Source organism: Gossypium arboreum, chromosome 12 (assembly GCF_025698485.1).
Source record: "Gossypium arboreum isolate Shixiya-1 chromosome 12, ASM2569848v2, whole genome shotgun sequence".
Taxonomy (NCBI): domain Eukaryota; kingdom Viridiplantae; phylum Streptophyta; class Magnoliopsida; order Malvales; family Malvaceae; genus Gossypium; species Gossypium arboreum.
In genome coordinates, this window is record NC_069081.1 from 13,415,012 (window position 1) to 13,425,828 (window position 10,817).

At 35.3% G+C, this 10,817-nt stretch overlaps 1 long non-coding RNA gene across 1 annotated transcript; it reads left to right on the forward strand.

Annotated features, from left to right (window-relative positions):
• Nucleotides 1-9,324: 9,324 nt before the first annotated feature.
• On the forward strand, nucleotides 9,325-10,601 carry LOC108478891 (uncharacterized). Its single transcript, XR_008276211.1, has 3 exons — nucleotides 9,325-9,606; nucleotides 9,688-10,373; nucleotides 10,486-10,601. It is a non-coding gene; the product is annotated as an uncharacterized LOC108478891 (long non-coding RNA).
• Nucleotides 10,602-10,817: the final 216 nt, after the last annotated feature.

Sequence of the window (10,817 nt, forward strand, 5' to 3'; positions counted from 1 at the left end):
AGGAATATAAAGAATCAAAATGGGGACAGCAAAAGTCAGGGCCTACTTATGAAGCTAAAAAAATTATTTTGGGAAAAGATTTTTGGAAGAAAGCCAATGACCTCATAAAAGTTTATGAGCCCTTAGTAAAAGTATTGATACTTGTGGATAGCGATGAAAAACCAACAATAGGCTTTATTTATGAGGCTGTTGATAGAGCTAAACGAGCAATTCAACAAGATTGTCGATATTTTACTGAGTACAAAAAGATTATTGACAAAAGATGGAATTTTATGCATTTCGACTTGCATTCAGCTGGTAAGATAAAATGTTTCATATAATTAAGAAATATTTTTATATTTTATTATTTTAAGCTTTAGATTATTATTATTTGATGATATTCTTATAAATTATACTTAGGTTATTTTCTTAACCCTCAATTTCAATTTGGGGTGGAGCATTCTCAGAATGTACTAATAGAAACATTAGAAGGTATACGATCAGTAATTGAAAGATTAGAACCTTCTCTTGATACTCAAGTCAGAATGGTTAATCAGGTTAGATTCAATTCAAGTACTATTATTTGTAACTTAGTTACATAATTTGAAATAGATTTTTTTTTTACTCTATCTTTTATTTATGCAGTTGTTACTATTTAGAGATAAACATGAGACATTCGGTACTCTACAAGCGCAAAGAGCTTGGAAGCAAATGAATCTGGGTAAACAATTAATTAAATTATTTAATTTAATTTATATTATTTAATTATATTGTACATTTTGAAGTTATTTTGAAATTTAAATAATATTATGCAGCTGAGTGGTGGATAATATATGGCACATGTGTTCCCGAATTACAAAAATTAGCAATTAAAGTGCTTAGTCAAACAACTTCAGCATCAAATTGTGAACGAAATTGGAGCACATTTAGTTATATTCACACCAAGGCAAGAAATAGGTTGAAGTATAAAAAACTTGAGAAACTAGTGTTTACCTATTACAATATGAGGCTTCAGATAAGGCATCAAAAAAGAATGAGCACTGATGATATAAACACTAGTTTTAATCCTATCAGCCTTGATTATATCTTTGAAGATGTTGATCCACTATCAAAATGGCTTCATGAGAAAGAGAATTCATTATTAGATGGTGAAAATGCCGGTATGTTGCCTGTGGATACCTCTGATGATGAAATGGATGTTAATCAATCTCAACAACCAAATTTGTCTCATTCAAGTTCTAGTTCAACGCCAAGTCAGAGTGGCGATGGACCCGACGGTGGTGGTTTAAGTCCAGTTGATGAGGATGATGGATATAGTAGTGATAGAGGTGAAATTAGGTCTTCTAGTCAGTATGGAAGAGAATATGGGGTTGGTACCACTAGTGGACATTTCCGTGATAGATCAGAGTTTGATGGAAATATGTTTCCTGAACCTAGGAGAGATAGAAGTGAACCTAGAGCTCCAACAAAAGGAAAAGGCAAGAAGCATACTTCTATAGGCTCTTCATCTGGTAGGAGATCGAGTTCTAGTAACCTTGGGTATAGTGATTCATCTACTAGTACTCAAGGTTTTTATCCACCAGAACAACCCTCATATTTTCAACCTTCACATGGTTATCCACAACCATATGGTTATTATCCACCATTTCCTAATTATGGTGTGCTATACCAGCCTCAAATGCATCCTCCACCACCAATGTATCACCCACCTCCACCTCTCATGTATCCTCCTCCTCAAATATATCCTCCACATCAATTATATGAAAACCAATGTGAAAATTTTACTTTTTTTGGATATATTTTTGGACAAAGGCTAAGAGAATCAAGTCAAGAACGCTTTCAAAGTAAAGGTGAAGGATCTGATCTTCCTCGTCATTCTACTAATTGGTGAAAACTAAATCATACCACTATCATTATTTGTAAGGTATGTTTTTTTAAAAGAAAACTTTTGTTAATGTTCTTAATTTTGATGATATTAAAACATTTAAAACATATCTTTAGATAAATGAATGGAGCATATTTTATGAAAAGATAATTAAGAATCGAAGCATGTTAAACTATATATAAAAGTAGAATGAGAGTGAGAATAAGTGGTAGGAAATAGGAATAATTAATGAGAATCTATACATTTATCTATTCTTTTTTTCCTTTTGCAAACATAGAATGTTTATATCTTCATCATCTTCAAAGTGTCAAGAAATATTGAAAACATCTCTCGGTATGAATTTTCAATTATTTTATCTATAAAAACTTTCAAACTTATTAAATATGATAAATGTTTAATATTTCTTTTTTACTTTGTTATTAGTTAATATAACATTATTATTAGAAAATTAAGTAAATAAATATAAGAATAAGTAATGATTATAAAAGTTGTGTTCTCATATCATATTAATAAAAGTTCATAAGTGTTAGAAAATACTCTAAAAATCGTTAAAAGTGACTTTTTATAATTATAATTATTATTTTTATTGTTAGAATTAAGTGACCCAAATTCTTATTTAAATAAAATACGATGGAAAATAAAATAAAAGTAAAATCCATATAGAACTAGACTTCTTTTATTTTATTTTAGAATAAGGTTTTAAACCTTATTAAACTCCATCTATTTTATATTGATTAGGATAAGGTGTTTCAATCCTACTAGAATATGGCTTTGCAAGCCTATAAATAGACATAGTCTATTCCTCTTGTATTTGAGTAAAAATTTTTCGACATAGTGAATTTTCTTCTCCTCCGCCGTGGTTTTTTCCGAAAGGGTTTCACGTAAAATTTATGTGTTCTTTATTTTTATTTATTTTATTCTATTTTATTTTTCACAAATTGGTATCGAGCTTAGGGTTATTCATCTCGATCACGGTAATGGCGTCTTTGAAGTATGAAATTCATTGTTGGATCGCAACACAGATTTGCGTTGTGGCAAATTAAGATGCAAGCGTTCTTGCAGATGGATCTAAAGGATGCCCTGCTAGGATAGATAAGATGCCTTGACATTAACGAGATGAAGAGAAGAAGCGTAAGGATCGAAAGGCATTAACACAATTACATCGCATTTATCCAACGAAATTTTGCGAGGATGTGATGAAAGAAAAGCTGCATTGCATTATGGAAGAGGCTAGAACAAATATGTATGTCGAAAACTCTAACAAGCAAGTTGCATATGAAGCAGCGTCTTTATGCTCATCGTTTGGAGGAAGGTGCGTCTGTATACGAACACTTAACAGTGTTTAAAGAAATTCTCTCAAACTTGGAGGCCATGGAGGTTCAAGTATGATAAGGAAGATCTAGGGTTGATTCTACTTTGTTCGTTGCCCCCGTCTTATTCAACCTTTAGAGACACGATTTTATATAGCCGCGAGTCTCTCACAATTGATGAGGTTTATGATTCTTTAACCTCGTATGATAAGATGAAGCATCTTGTGGTTAAACCCAACTCTCAGGGAGAGGGTCTCATTGTTCGTGGGAGACAAGACCGGAATATTGATGATGATCGTGGTAGAACACAGAGCGGAATCCTCGTGGTAAATCTAAGGGTAGATCGAAATCTTCAAGCAGAGGTAAAACTTGCAACTTCGCAAGAAGAAAGGGCACATTAAATCTGAGTGCTATAAGCTACAAAATAAGATTAAAAGGAGGCTGCGAATCAAAAGGAAAACGACCGGAAAAATTCGGTGAAGGTGATGTTGTAGAAGACTACGGCGATGGTGAACTTCTAGTTGCTTCATCAATGATTCTAAAGTAAGCGAGGAGTGGATACTTGATTCAGTTGCACCTTCCACATGAGTCCCAATCGGGATTGGTTTACAACTTATGAAACGATGTCTGAAGGTGTTGTTTTGATGGGAAATAATGCTTCATGTAAAATCGCGGTGTTGGAACAATTAAAGTTAAGATGTTTGATGGAGTTGTCGAACACTTAGTGACGTGCGGCATGTTCCGAATTGAAAAGAAATTTAATTTCGTTGAGTACTCTTGATTCAAAGATGCAGATACACGGTGAAAGTGGGGTTTTAAAGATTTCAAAGGGTCCTTGTTGTGATGAAAGGGCAAAGAAAGATTGCCAAGTTATATGTTTCTGAGGTTCTCTTTATTCTTGGTGATCAATTGTCGCTTCCTCTTCCTTGTCGGATGATGATATTACTAAACTTTGGCATATCGCCTAGGGCATATGAGTGAGAATGGCATGGCGAATTAAGCAAAGAGGACTTCTTAATGGGCAAGGAATTTGCAAACCGAATTTCTGTGAGCCTTGTGTTTTGGGAAGCAAAGAGAGTTCGATTCACTAGAGGAATCCATAACACGAAGGAAGCGTTGGAGTATATCCATTACGATCTGTGGGGGCCGTCCAGAGTGCCTTGAGAGGTGGAGCTAATTATATGCTAACCTTTATTGATGATTTTTCCGAGAAAAGTTTGGGCGTTCTTCACGAAGCGAGAAAAGCAATGTGTTTTCCACATTTAAGTCTTGGAAAATTATGATTGAAAAGCAGACGGAAAAGCAGATAAAATACCTCCGTCATGAACAATGGCTTAGAGTTACGTTACGATGAGTTTAATAGATTGTGCAAGTCGGAAGGATCATGAGACACTTGACGATTCGTCATACTCCACTGAAAAGCGGCGTTGCGAGCGAATGAACGAAGCGATCATGGAGAAGGTTCGATGTATGTTGTCAAATGCCAACTTAAAGTCATTTTGGCGAAGCGACCTCTCTGCATGTTTTTGATCAACCGATCTCCATCTGTTGCCATTGAGAAAAAGACTCCACAAGAGGTATGGTGCGGTAATCCCGCTAATTATTACGATTTAAAGATTTTTGGGTGTCTGCGTATGCTCATGTTGATAATGGAAAATTGGAACCGAGATCCATTAAATGCGTTTTCTTGGTTATAAAGTGGTGTAAAAGGCTATAAGTTATGGTGTCCTGAAAATAGAAAAGTTGTGATTAGCAGAGATGTTGTTTTTGATGAAGCGCTATGCTACCTAACTTATCTCTTAAAGACTCTTCCAATAAAGAAAACCAAAAGCGGTGGAGCATCGATTAATACTGAATCAACTCCTCAAGCCGGTACAAAAATTGAGAAAAGAGTTGCTTCTTCACCGCAATACTCTATCGCCAAAAAGCAGGACAAGAAGAGAAATTAAACCTCCAAAGAAGTATGCCGAGGTTGATCTAGTTGCTTATGCTTTAAATGTGGTGAAGATATAGATGCGAATCAAGAGCCATTTAATTATTACGAGGCGATTAGTGTGAAGACTCGAAAAGTGGATGTTTGCTATGCAAGAGGAGATGGAATCACTCCACAAAAACAGAACATGGGATCTTGTAAAACTTCCTAAAGGTAAAAAGGCATTCGTTGTAAATGGGTGTTTAAAAGAAAGAAGGACTCGGAGTTGAAGAACCGGATATAAAGCAAGGCTTGTTGCAAAGGGTTCTGATCAAATTCGAGGAGTGGACTTGCAGATGTGTTCTCTCCGGTTGTTAAGCATAGTTCGATTCGAGCTTTGCTTGGTATTGTGGCCATGCATGATTTGGAGCTTGAGCGTTAGATGTAAAAGCGCATTTTGCATGGAGAACTTGAGGAAGATATTTACATGCAACAACGAGAGGGTTTTATAGTCTCGAGAAAAGAGGACTATGTTTGCTTCTTTGAAAAAGTCCCTTTACGGTTTGAAACAGATCACCAAGACGGTGGTACAAGAGGTTTGATTCCTTTATGACTTCTCATGATTTCAAAAGAAGTAGTTTTGACAGTTGTGTCTACTTTAAGAAAAAAAGTGATGGTTCTTTTGTGTATCTACTTCTTTATGTTGATGACATGTTGATAGCGACAAAAGATAAAAGAGAGATAAGAAAGGTTAAAGCCCAACTAAGTGAAGAATTTGAGATGAAAGATTTAGGACCAGCAAAGAAGATACTTGGTATGGAGATTCTCGAGAGATAGAAAAGCAAGTAAATTGTACCTAAGTCGGAAGGGTACATTGAGAAAGTTCTTTGCGAGTTCAATATGCGAGTGCTAAGCTGTTAGTACTCCTTTAGCACCCATTTCAGGACTTTCATCGGCCTTATCTCCTCAATCGATAATGAGATTGAGTACATGTCACATGTTCCATACTCTAGTGCGAGAGGATCTCTCATGTATGCTATGGTTTGTTCACGCCCAGATTTATCATATGCATCGGTCAGGTTAGCGAGATACATGGCGAATCACGGTAAAGAACATCGAAAGCGATTCGATGGATTTTAAGATACTTACGAGGCACTACTAATGTTTGCTTACGTTTGGAAGAACTAAAGATGGAGTTATAGGGTATGTTGATGCTGATTTTCTTTGGAGACCTTGATAGAAGAAGATCTCTCACAGAGTTACGTCTTTACAATCGGAGGTTGTGCAATTAGTTGGAAAGCCACTTTGCAAACTACGATCGCTTTGTCTACCAACAAGGTGAGTACATGGCGATTACTAAGGCTTGTAAAGAAGCTATTTGGTTGAAGGGACTATTTAGTGAACTCAATGAAGACCTTCAAATCAAGACGATATTTTGTGACAATCAGAGTGCCATCTTTCTTACAAAAGATCAAATGTTTCATGAGAGAACAAAACACATTGATATTCGGTATCATTTTGTTCGTGATATTATTGCTCGTGGTGATATTGTTGTGAGCAAAATTAGCACTCATGAAAATCCTGCAGATATGATGACTAAGTCACTTCCTATAACCAAGTTTGAGCATTGCTTAGACTTGGTTGGTGTTCATTGTTGAAGTTAAACCCTTAAGGGGTTTTTGGAAGAGGTGAAGAACTTGTTTATTGAAAGTTCGCGATGAAGAACTTGTTCATTGAGAATTTGTGTCAAGGTGGAGATTGTTAGAATTAAGTGACCCAAATTCTTATTTAAATAAAATACGATGGAAAATAAAATAAAAGTAAAATCCATATAGAACTAGACTTCTTTTATTTTATTTTAGAATAAGGTTTTAAACCTTATTAAACTCCATCTATTTTATATTGATTAGGATAAGGTGTTTCAATCCTACTAGAATATGGCTTTGCAAGCCTATAAATAGACATAGTCTATTCCTCTTGTATTTGAGTAAAAATTTTTCGACATAGTGAATTTTCTTCTCCTCTGCCCGTGGTTTTTTTCCCGAAAAGGTTTCCACGTAAAATTTATGTGTTCTTTATTTTTATTTATTTTATTCTATTTTATTTTTCACATTTATGATTTACAATAAGTTGTGCGAATTTTAAAAAAATTCACGACCGCGATACCCGCAGTGACCGTAATAGCATCCGTTATGTTCGCAACCTTGATAAATGCAACGCGACCGAAAACGCGGCCGCAACCACAATTTAAATCCCTGGTGATGTGTATAGACCAGTTGATAAAGGTGGTCTTGGTATTCGACGATTGTATGACCAGAACATGTTTTTTCTTTTAAAATTAGGCTTTAATTTGGTGACGAATACGGATGCGCTATGGGTAAAGTTTTTTAGAAACAAATATAATATTCATGGGATCATACCTAAAGATTTGCATCGCAATAATTGTTCATATGTCTGGCGATCCATTGCAAATGTTTGGGGTGAAGTGAAGAAGGGACTCGTTTGGACAATTCATGATGGACGAGCAGTTAATTTCTGGAATGATGTCTGGATTCATGATTTGGGCCCTCTAAAATTTCATTTCAATGGTAGTGGTACTCTTGATGAAACCATTCGCGTTTGTGATGTAATAAATGCAGAAGGGGAATGGATTCCACTTAGCTCTTAACAGTTCTCCCTTGAGAGGTGGTTAACCGAATACAAACTTGCAACCCTCCTCTAAAGGAGTAGGTAGCGGATCGTCTATCCCAGAAGTGGATGGTTGCCGGGAAATTTTCTATGCATGAGTCATACAAACATATTTGTTGCCCCATCTCATCTAATCAGCTCGAGGATGATGAAGTCATTTGGAAAATGAAAATTCCTCAAAGAGTTAGGACTTTCTTGTGGATGCTTGTTCGGAATAAGATTTTGACAAATAAGGAGCGCGCACGAAGAGGTATGTCTTTTTTTTCCTTTTTGTAAACAGTGTGGCAAGTCGATTGAATTAACGATCCATGCTGTGAAAGATTGTGATTTCGCCCAATTGGTGTAGAAGTCTTTATTACCTAATAATGTTTGAAATGTTTTTTTCAACTTTCATATTGGGGAATGGGTACACTGGAATATCATGAATAAAGGGATGCTTAATATTGATGGTGGTGAATGGTCGACCCTCTTTTCAATAGTGACTTGGTTCATCTGGAAAAATCGTAATGCTTTCATTTTTAAAAATGCTAGTAGCAGCAATCATGAACTCATTGCATCAGCTCTTACTTGGACAAAATCTTGTAGGTATAATGCCAAGATGTTTCATTTGGCTTGCTCTTCTAAAACTGAACAAAGATGGCAGCGTCCCGATTCAGGTTGGGTCAAGATTAACGTTGATGGTTCTGTTTCAAAAAACAACACCAAAGCAGTAATCGGAGAAACTATGCAAAACTCAGATGGGGAGTGGCTAACGCGTTTTAACATGGTAACAGATATAGATGAGATATTCAGGATTGAATTACGAGCGATTGTTGAATGGATGAAACTGGCTTGGTTAGAGGGGTATAAACAGGTTGAGATTAATTGTGACAATGTGATGCTTATAGATACTATTTGTAATGGGTTCGCATCAATTAGTAACATTACAAAAGTCTGATTAATTCATGAATGGTGCAATAAGTATTGGAAAGTGAAGTTTAGGTATATCTGACGAGGAAGTAACAAGGTAATTGATTGTTTGGCAAAAGCAGCAATAAGGAAGCTAAGCCAAGTAGTTCTATTCCTAATTCCACCACAGTATGTTATATGGCTGCTACAAGAAGATAATTATGATCCCTTATATGAAAAAAATACTGTTCTTATCCATTCCTAACTATTAGGAGTGTTTTTTTTTTCCTACCAAAAACAGACGGGATGTGAATGAAAAAATAGAAATAAATAAAAGTAATGAACAATGATCCATACCACTATAATTGAAAGGAAGGCTCTAAGGGTCTTATCTTTTGACACGTATACAAGTTCTTTTTAACTAGGGCAAAACTCTTCTTTTTACTGAATCCCACTTCATAAATAGAAAACCAATCCCACACATCTCTCAAGGCCTTTTAGGTAGACGAATCTGGACCCTTGAACTGGAGTTTTTCCTTAATGGAATAATAAAAACAAGGCAAGAATCACCAAAACTTTACACACGTCGAACATGTAGCATTAACGTTAGCATCTATCACTCCATTAAGACCCTCAAAACTTTACATATGTCGAATATGTGGCATTATCGTTAGGACCTGACACTCCATTACAGGGCCACCTTCACGTTTCCTCCTTATACGTTGCATTTGCTTACCCAAGTTAATGGAAAGGAAGAACTAAAGAAACTATACTCAAGAAGACACCTTCTAGTGGAAGAAAACAAAAGATCCTCATCAATGGTAGCCATGTTTATAGCAAAGTGTTCACTCAAAGGCTCAAACTCTTTCTTTCTTTCTTTCACTTAATCTTCTTGCAAAGTCTCAGGAATATGCTTCACTACCACCTCGTCCAAACACTTAGAGGTAAGGTGACGAACCCATTGACTTAGTTCTTCACTTCTCTTTGGACACTTTTTTATGGAGTTGGTTTGCGAGGAATTTCAGGTAAAAAATTATGCATATAGATGAAGAAAAAGACCCGAAAACCAATGAAGATGTCACGGAAGGAGCAAAGGTGAAAATGAAAGAAGTAACTAATAGAGTGCGGAGACAGCCTGAAACAACAAAGAGAAGGCCAAAGAAGGAATGGAGAGGAAATTTTAGAAACTGCATACGAACTGAAAGACAATACAAAATAAAAATAAAAAAAACAAATGGTGTGAAGAAGATAAAACCATCCCAAAGGATTGTGGAAGTGAAACGCATACGAGGCTTTTGGGGTTTAATAGCTTTTATGCAATTGATCAGGACTGGATAAACATAAAAGTATAAATAAACAAAAATCGGCTTATAACCGAGTATGATACGCTAGTAATACTTGGTTGTTTGTGATCGTATCAATAGCTCAATTAACATTTGCTACACATATATCAATTTGATCATATTATATTTGCTTTTGAGCAGGTGAAAAGTACTATCTATGGCTTAGAGGATTATACAAGGGAGGCAACAACTATTGATCCTCGAGAGACAGTGTGTGTTTTCTGAGAAAGGTTCCATTGTACTGTCAATGGTATCTTATGATTATTTTAGTTATGGCATCTCGTTACACAATGCTTAAGAATAAAATTCACACAAACGTTGTTCATAACTCCACAAGACAAAGATTACTTTGCCGAACTCTATTCCAGGTAATGGCATCAGTTTACAGGCTTCAACATCTACCTTACATCATGTATTACAAAACTTGATATGATTCTTCCTTTCTATGCCTTATGTTTGTATTTGCTTTACTATCCTCAGATAATCATGCAATTACGATGACCCACTCTTTTATCTTCATACACTGTATTGTTAGATATTTGTGTCCTCTCTGTTTTCTTTGTTAGGGGATTGTATGAAATTGTTATTTCACGTGATCTCTATCTCTTTCTCTCTTAATTTTTTTTTAGTATTTGTAGTTGGATTTAATTTTTTTCAAGAGAAAAAGTTAAAACTCACGGAGAAGAATCTGATTTGTTATTCTCTTAATAGAAAGGGATAGGGATAACGAGAAATCATAGTTTCATTGATATGTAATTATTGTATATTTTAATTTAAATATTTCCACTTAAATTATAAATCAAAATAAGATT